The sequence below is a fragment of the Phyllobates terribilis genome, unplaced genomic scaffold, assembly GCF_046119375.1.
Source record: "Phyllobates terribilis strain yellow unplaced genomic scaffold, ASM4611937v1 Scaffold_192__1_contigs__length_3615891, whole genome shotgun sequence".
Lineage (NCBI taxonomy): Eukaryota > Metazoa > Chordata > Amphibia > Anura > Dendrobatidae > Phyllobates > Phyllobates terribilis.
In genome coordinates, this window is record NW_027362952.1 from 3,438,138 (window position 1) to 3,448,248 (window position 10,111).

A 10,111-nucleotide genomic window follows, 5' to 3' on the forward strand; every position below is an offset into this window, starting at 1 on the left:
TCAGTAAGTAGAAGACGTCATCTAGACTAAGCGGCTGTTTGTCTCGTCTTCAATAATATGTGACAATCGGTTCCCATTAATAGTAGTGATAAATGGTGACTGTGTTATACTGACAACCGCTAATAACACTTCATTACCTATGTCTTGTAGATCACGCTGATACAAACAAGCCTATTGTCTCAGAGGAGGAGGACACAAGTGAGGATAATGAGAGCCTTTTCTTCCAAAATTTTACAACATCCTCTAAAAGGCTTTCTAAAGTAAGTGATCAATAAATCCATTATACATAAAAAGACCTCTAAGGCTGAGTTCACACGATGCGTTTTTCATGCGTTTCCGCGGCGTTTTTGCAGTTGCGTAAACGTCGCGGAAACGCATGAAAAACGCATGGTAGAAGGGCAGCAATGTTCCCCAATGGAAATCCGCATGTGCTGCGCCCAAGATGCGGATTTTTCCGCAGCGTAAACGCTGCGGTCAAAAATCCGCAGCATGTCAATAAATTTTGCGGAAACGCTGCTCTTTTGCCGCCATTGACTTGCATTAGACCGCATGGAATCCGCATCACTGTATATGTTGATGCGCTTTTCATGCGGTCTAATGTGCGGATGGTACCCGGGTGTGGATGAGAGGACTCTCATCCAGACCCAGGTACCATTAAAAAAAAAAGAATAAAATAAAAAATATATATATTCTCACCTTCTGACGGCCCGCGCTGCGTCCTGCCGGCTTCCCGCGCACTTCGCGGTTGAATGAAGGACCTTCGCTGACGTCAGAGTCATGTGACGGGTCACGTGACGCTGACGTCGGAAGGTCCTACAGTCTTCACTGCCGGCAGCCGGGACCGATGAAGCAGGACACCGGGGGCCATCAGAGGGTAAAGTATATATTTATTTTTTATTTTTTGACATCACACACTATATAAATCCATGCCGGCTGCATGGATTTATATAGTGTGAAGTTGACAAGCACTTTCCAAGTGATGCTAAAATCGCTTGGGAAGTGCTTGTCAACCCGCATGCGGAAATGAAAGTGAAGACCGCTTCATTTCCGCATGTCCCTGGCAGGAAACCGCATGTACAATCCGCATGAATTTTTTCCTGCCAGAGAGATGCTTTAACGCTCAGGAAAAAATCCTGAGCATTTCTGCATCGTGTGCACATACCCTAAACGTAAAAAATTTAATTTCATATCTTATTTTTGTCATTTTTTAGCTCTGTACCACCGCTATCAAGTTTCCTCCAGAGTGTACCCCGGCATCCAGCAGAAACATCTCAGAAATGTGAGTAGATTATGGGGTCATTATTGGGAGCTCCAGGCTAATATATGTGCACAACACCAAATATAGGACATAAATACCATAATATTGAATGCAGCATCCACCGCCCCATGATCAGCGGTCATTGGCTATTGGCTTCAGAATCCGCTGGAGATAACAACCCATAATTGCTGCCGGTCAGGCATTGTTAGTTTTGCCCACACTGCAGGAGATATGTAGTATTACATGCCGGCCATTGTTGCTAGTTGTTTCCATAGAAGGTCGTTTTGAGCAGGAGACCTTCCCCACTATGACTTTCATATGTCCTATTAGGCCTTATAGTCGGGGTTCTTCTAGTGAGACAATCCCTTTTATACTGAATTTACTTGTGATTTACACGTTTTTCTTCTTCCTAACAGGCAGAAAGGATCTTCTCCTGAATCTGCTAGAGACGATGCTATAACCAGCTTGCCGTCCTCGTCCCCATTGTCAGGTACGTAGATGTCTATAGCACAAACAATGTGAATGTTGTCATCAAGGGTGAAATATTTCCACATGGTTTTTCTTTAACGGGTCTCCTATGTTATCCATGTTTCAAGGAACCCAATTACTTTGCCCATGGGACCATACAGTGTCTCCATTTCTGCAACTTTGTACAGTATTATCATGGATTCTGTGATACATTGTTGCATCCAGTAACCTCCGTCATCATAATGAGACATCGTCTCCTATAGTAGAATATCGCTCATTAGGGATGCACCACATGGCGGCACACAGGGCGCTCACTGCTCCATATTAGTGACACATCTAATGCCCCTCACATGAGGTCATGTCCGGTATATAGGACTTATTCTGCCCTATTGTGTAATACCAGATTGTCAGGACTATAGGGGACAGGACTAGAACAATCTATATACTATACACAGGAGAGATACAATGCAGACCCCATAACAATATGTCTTTAGTGAGTTGTTGTTTTTTCTTCTTTTTGATCAGAATTTCCAGCTGATGACGAAAAATCAGAAAATGGGAAAAAGGGGAAAAAGAGACGAGGTAAGTGTGAGAGTCATCTCCATGTTGTGTGATGTCGTCAGTGAGAATAATTCATGTGGAGCAGATGTCATCTGTCGGAGATGGGATTGTCACATGTATGATGGCTGACGATGATCCCTGACCTCTGTGTGATGAGATTCCTCTGCCGTCCGGCCACAGTGACCGCACAGTAGTATCATGTCATATGGAGTCCCATCACTTACATTATATTTCCTTCTCTTCTCATAGGTTCCATCTTCCGCCGGATCTTATCATCCTGCCGGCGTGGATTATCCAGGGCTGCTCGCGTATTTGCGTGTTGTCACCGTTCCCCTAGAGACATCTAAAAGACGGTAAACCTCCGCATCCAGCGCCCTGAAGTCCAGCAGATCCACCATCACTGCTGGAGCTGTACAGAAGGACCTTCACCATCTACCGGTGGCCTTCTGACTGTTACATCTCTGCCGGGACAATCTCAGTATCACCTCTGTCACCAGGCTCCGCGGTATTCATACTGCTCGCAGACGTGGCGGTTACTGATCACCTGGTATCTGACCCCGGCTGTCCTCCTGACTATGAGTTTGCCTACTGATTCTGTTCCTGGTTTTGTCCCTCCCTTCTATCCTATTATTAATTAAAAAAAAATTACAATTATTATTACTGAGATCTTGGTTCATGCATCAAACTTTACTCTGCATTTTGTTAACTGATAAAAATAATTTATTGACACTTCTGCTTTTAAAAGGATATATACAGTATGCTTATAGTATATATACAGTATGCTGATTATATATACATGGTGACAAAGTCACTGGCAAAGTGCTGGAGGGGAGGTATGTTTCACTGAGGCTATTAGCTTCAGTGATTTGAAGCCCATAAGTTTCCCACCAGCATACTATGTGTTGAGAGGGATTAATCGGCCATTTTAAGGGCTGGGTTTTTGTGAACGACCATAGAGCGGGTTGGGAGGTTGTTCACCATTTGGGAGGTCATTCACCATATCTCCACCCCAGGGTGGGGACTAGGATGTATATAGTCCTTCTAAGGCATTCAGTGTTCAGTAGGGCTGGAGAGAGGAACTCCAGCGCTTTGTGTCCTGAGAAGGAAAAGCTGAACTAGTGGATGGTTGTTCTCCTGAGCGGGCAGATCCCCACAGCAACACGGCTGTATGTTATGTTTTGTTTTTCCTTAGGTCAGAAAGCACGTATTTATTTTTGCTAACTCCTCACTGGCTTATGCAGCATCTTCAAATAAACCAGTGAGAGACTTAAGGAGACGGCGCTCCGGTGGCTACTTCTGTGTGCAACTGAATGGGCCCATCTACCATAGTATATATATACTGAATGCATATACCGTATTTTTCGGACTATAAGAAGCACCGGACCATAAGACGTACCTAGGTTTTAGAGGAGGAAAATAGAAAAAAAATTGAAGCAAAAAATGTGGTCATTATGCCCTGTTAAGGGGGAGGGGGTCTGCTGCTTACACTGTTATAGGGGTAATGTCTCCCAATTCTGTTAATATCCCCCATCCTGGTATATTTATATATACACTGCTCAAAAAAATAAAGGGAACACTGAAATAACACATCCTAGATCTGAATGAATGAAATATTCTCATTGAATACTTTGTTCTGTACAAAGTTGAATGTGCTGACAACAAAATCACACAAAAATCATCAATGGAAATCACATTTATTAACCAATGGAGGCCTGGATTTGGAGTCACCCCCAAAATTAAAGTGGAAAAACACACTACAGGCTGATCCAACTTTGATGTAATGTCCTTAAAACAAGTCAAAATGAGTCTCAGTATTGTGTGTGGCCTCCACGTGCCTGTATGACCTCCCTACAACGCCTGGGCATGCTCCTGATGAGGCTGAGTATTGTGTGTGGCCTCCACGTGCCTGTATGACCTCCCTACAACGCCTGGGCATGCTCCTGATGAGGCTGAGTATTGTGTGTGGCCTCCACGTGCCTGTATGACCTCCCTACAACGCCTGGGCATGCTCCTGATGAGGCTGAGTATTGTGTGTGGCCTCCACGTGCCTGTATGACCTCCCTACAACGCCTGGGCATGCTCCTGATGAGGTTGCGGATGGTCTCCTGTGGGATCTCCTGCCAGACCTGGACTAAAGCATCCGCCAACTCCTGGACAGTCTGTGGTGCAACGTGACGTTGGTGGATGGAGCGAGACATGATGTCCCAGATGTGCTCAATCGGATTCAGGTCTGGGGAACGGGTGGGCCAGTCCATAACCTCAATGCCTTCATCTTGCAGGAACTGCTGACACTCCAGCCACATGAGGTCTGGCATTGTCCTGCATTAGGAGGAACCCAGGGCCAACCGCACCAGCACATGGTCTCACAAGGGGTCTGAGGATCTCATCTCGGTACCTAATGGCAGTCAGGCTACCTCTGGCGAGCACATGGAGGGCTGTGCGGCCCTCCAAACAAATGCCACCCCACACCATTACTGACCCACTGCCAAACCGGTCATGCTGAAGGATGTTGCAGGCAGCAGATCGCTCTCCACGGCGTCTCCAGACTCTGTCACGTCTGTCACATGTGCTCAGTGTGAACTTGATTTCATCTGTGAAGAGCACAGGGCGCCAGTTGCCACTTTGCCAATCCTGGTGTTCTAAGGCAAATGCCAAGAGTCCTGCAAGGTGTTGGGCTGTGAGCACAACCCCCATCTGTGGACGTCGGGCCCTCATACCACCGTTATGGAGTGGGTTTCTAAGCGTTTGTGCAGACACATCCACATTTGTGGTCAGCTGGAGGTCATTTTGCAGGGCTCTGGCAGTGCTCCTCCTGTTCCTCCTTGCACAAAGGCGGAGGTAGCGGTCCTGCTGCTGGGTTGTTGCCCTCCTACGGCTTCCTCCACGTCTCCTGGTGTACTGGCCTGTCTCCTGGTAGCGCCTCCAGCCTCTGGACACTACGCTGACAGACACAGCAAACCTTCTTTCTACAGCTCGCATTGATGTGCCATCCTGGATGAGCTGCACTACCTGAGCAACTTCTGTGGGTTGTAGAGTCCATCTCAAACTACCACGAGTGTGAAAGCACAACCAACATTCAAAAGTGACCAAAACATCAGTCAGAAAGCATTGGTACTGAGATGTGGTCTGTGGTCCCCACCTGCAGAACCACTCCTTTATTGAGGGTGTCTTGATAATTGCCAATAATTTCCATCTATTGTCTATTCCATTTGCACATCAGCGTGTGAAATTGATTGTCAGTGTTGCTTCCTAAGTGGACAGTTTGATGTCACAGAAGTTTGATTTACTTGGAGTTATGTTCTGTTGTTTAAGTGTTCCCTTTATTTTTTTGAGTAGTGTACATATATATATATATATATATACATACACTGTGGCTCTGGGTGTTGGGGGGAACGGCAGTGGCGGAGGAGCGGGGCACAGAAGGCAGCAGCCACCTGCTGCAGCCTACACCTGAACGGGATTCGGGCATATGATCTGACGTGGCCATAGACTATAATGGTCCAGACAGAGTGAATGTGCCCTCTGTCGTGCATCAGGTGTGTACGCCTACTGGAGGCGCAGTCTACTAAGCCTATGGCCTCGTCAGCACACACTACCGAATCCAGTTTTGTGAGGGAGTTCGCACCAAAGCCCCGACTGGTCAATGTGAAACTCCGTAAGGAAGAATGATGAGATACATACCTGCATAGACAGAGTATGAGAGTGATGAATGGATGGATAGATGGGGGCATTTTTGTCAGGTTTACACAGTGGCTGTTGGGCTCTAAAGAAATCACTTTGTGCAAACGTTGTCCTTATAGTCATGATTCCTTTTTCAGACCCCACCGCTCCACAATTTTACCACGGCCACTGATTTTACCTCGGCTCCCAGGAGGCTTCAGCCGCGCTCAACAGATTCGTCAACTTTCACAGAAGTCCAGTAGGTTCTGCCCTATTTCTGGAAACCTCCATATGGCAAATATAGATGAGACAGACGGATGATTAGATGGATGTCTGAGAAGAGGGCGCCCTGATAATGGGCATATATTACAAAGCCAGTACAAAAACAACAGGGGTCCCGGACCCTGGCCGTGTAGACTGATAACTGGTGTACTGCACTTACAGGGGGACATTAAGTCATAGGGGCCACACCAGGCAGGGACCCGATATTACAGGGTGGCAGGAGGGCGACTATTGCAAACAACATAATTAGAGCTATGGGCCCTTATGTGCAGAGTATTCAGGGGCCCCATTATGCAATGCAGGCGGGATACAGAGTCCCAGCAGAGCTTATATATCAGGTGTAAGGGCCACATAGTAATGGTATCAGGGGCCCCAGCAGCCGCCTGTACTCAGCTCCTATATATCAGGTGTAAGGGCCACATAGTAATGGTATCAGGGGCCCCAGCAGCCGCCTGTACTCAGCTCCTATATATCAGGTGTAAAGGCCACATAGTAATGATATCAGGGGCCCCAGCATCTGCCTGTACTCAGCCCTTATATATCAGGTGTAAGGGCCACATAGTAATGGTATCAGGGGCCCCAGCAGCTGCCTGTACTCAGCTCCTATATATCAGGTGTAAGGGCCACATAGTAATGGTATCAGGGGCCCCAGCAGCCGCCTGTACTCAGCTCCTATATATCAGGTGTAAGGGCCACATAGTAATGGTATCAAGGGCCCCAGCAGCCGCCTGTATTCAGCTCCTATATATCAGGTGTAAGGGCCACATAGTAATGGTATCAGGGGCCCCAGCAGCTGCCTGTACTCAGCTCCTATATATCAGGTGTAAGGGCCACATAGTAATGGTATCAGGGGCCCCAGCAGCCGCCTGTACTCAGCTCCTATATATCAGGTGTAAGGGCCACATAGTAATGGTATCAAGGGCCCCAGCAGCCGCCTGTATTCAGCTCCTATATATCAGGTGTAAGGGCCACATAGTAATGGTATCAAGGGCCCCAGCAGCCGCCTGTATTCAGCTCCTATATATCTGGTGTAAGGGCCACATAGTAATGGTATCAGGGGCCCCAGCAGCCGCCTGTACTCAGCTCCTATATATCAGGTGTAAGGGCCACATAGTAATGGTATCAGGGGCCCCAGCAGCCGCCTGTACTCAGCTCCTATATATCTGGTGTAAGGGCCACATAGTAAAGGTATCAGGGGCCCCAGCAGCTGCCTGTACTCAGCTCCTATATATCAGGTGTAAGGGCCACATAGTAATGGTATCAGGGGCCCCAGCAGCCGCCTGTATTCAGCTCCTATATATCAGATGTAAGGGCCACATAGTAATGGTATCAGGGGCCCCAGCAGCCGCCTGTACTCAGCTCCTATATATCAGGTGTAAGGGCCACATAGTAATGGTATCAGGGGCCCCAGCAGCCGCCTGTACTCAGCTCCTATATATCAGGTGTAAGGGCCACATAGTAATGGTATCAGGGGCCCCAGCAGCCACCTGTACTCAGCTCCTATATATCAGGTGTAAGGGCCACATAGTAATGGTATCAGGGGCCCCAGCAGCTGCCTGTACTCAGCCGTTATATATCAGATGCAAGGGCCACATAGTAATGGTATCAGGGGCCCCAGCAGCTGCCTCTACTCAGCGCCTATATATCTGGTGTAAGGGCCACATAGTAATGGTATCAGGGGCCCCAGCAGCTGCCTGTACTCAGCCCTTATATATCAGATGCAAGGGCCACATAGTAATGGTATCAGGGGCCCCAGCAGCTGCCTGTACTCAGCGCCTATATATCTGGTGTAAGGGCCACATAGTAATGGTATCAGGGGCCCCGGCAGCCGCCTGTACTCAGCTCCTATATATCAGGTGTAAGGGCCACATAGTAATGGTATCAGGGGCCCCGGCAGCAGCCTGTACTCAGCCCTTATATATCAGGTGTAAGGGCCACATAGTAATGGTATCAGGGGCCCCAGCAGCCGCTTGTACTCAGCTCCTATATATCAGGTGTAAGGGCCACATAGTAATGGTATCAGGGGCCCCAGCAGCAGCCTGTACTCAGCTCCTATATATCAGGTGTAAGGGCCACATAGTAATGGTATCAGGGGCCCCAGCAGCCGCCTGTACTCAGCCCTTATATATCAGGTGTAAGGGCCACATAGTAATGGTATCAGGGGCCCCAGCAGCCACCTGTACTCAGCCCTTATATATCAGGTGTAAGGGCCACATAGTAATGGTATTAGGGGCCCCAGCAGCCGCCTGTACTCAGCTCCTATATATCAGGTGTAAGGGCCACATAGTAATGGTATCAGGGGCCCCAGCAGCCGCCTGTACTCAGCCCCTATATATCAGGGGTAAGGGCCACATAGTAATGGTATCAGGGGCCCCAGCAGCCGCCTGTACTCAGCCCCTATATATCAGGTGTAAGGGCCACATAGTAATGGTATCAGGGGCCCCGGCAGCCACCTGTCCTCAGCTCCTATATATCAGGTGTAAGGGCCACATAGTAATGGTATCAGGGGCCCAGCAGCCGCCTGTACTCAGCTCCTATATATCAGATGTAAGGGCCACATAGTAATGGTATCAGGGGCCCCAGCAGCTGCCTGTACTCAGCTCCTATATATCAGGTGTAAGGGCCACATAGTAATGGTATCAGGGGCCCCAGCAGCCGCCTGTACTCAGCTCCTATATATCAGGTGTAAGGGCCACATAGTAATGGTATCAGGGGCCCCAGCAGCTGCCTGTACTCAGCTCTTATATATCAGGTGTAAGGGCCACATAGTAGTGGTATCAGGGGCCCCAGCAGCCGCCTGTACTCAGCCCCTATATATCAGGTGTAAGGGCCACATAGTAATGGTATCAGGGGCCCCAGCAGCCGCCTGTACTCAGCCCCTATATATCAGGTGTAAGGGCCACATAGTAATGGTATCAGGGGCCCCAGCGGCCGCCTGTACTCAGCCCTTATATATCAGGTGTAAGGGCCACATAGTAATGGTATCAGGGGCCCCAGCGGCCGCCTGTACTCAGCTCCTATATATCAGGTGTAAGGGCCACATAGTAATGGTATCAGGGGCCCCAGCAGCCGCCTGTACTCAGCCCTTATATATCAGGTGTAAGGGCCACATAGTAATGGTATCAGGGGCCCCAGCAGCCGCCTGTACTCAGCCCCTATATATCAGGTGTAAGGGCCACATAGTAATGGTATCAGGGGCCCCAGCAGCCGCCTTTACTCAGCTCCTATATATCAGGTGTAAGGGCCACATAGTAATGGTATCAGGGGCCCCAGCAGCAGCCTGTACTCAGCTCCTATATATCAGGTGTAAGGGTCACATAGTAATGGTATCAGGGGCCCCAGCAGCCGCCTGTACTCAGCCCCTATATATCAGGTGTAAGGGCCACATAGTAATGGTATCAGGGGCCCCAGCAGCCGCCTTTACTCAGCTCCTATATATCAGGTGTAAGGGCCACATAGTAATGGTATCAGGGGCCCCAGCAGCAGCCTGTACTCAGCTCTTATATATCAGGTGTAAGGGCCACATAGTAATGGTATCAGGGGCCCCAGCAGCCGCCTGTACTCAGCTCCTATATATCAGGTGTAAGGGCCACATAGTAATGGTATCAGGGGCCCCAGCAGCCGCCTGTATTCAGCTCCTATATATCAGGTGTAAGGGCCACATAGTAATGGTATCAGGGGCCCCAGCAGCCGCCTGTACTCAGCTCCTATATATCAGGTGTAAGGGCCACATAGTAATGGTATCAGGGGCCCCAGCAGCCACCTGTACTCAGCTCCTATATTTCAGGTGTAAGGGCCACATAGTAATGGTATCAGGGGCCCCAGCGGCCGCCTGTACTCAGCTCCTATATATCAGGTGTAAGGGCCACATAGTAATGGTAT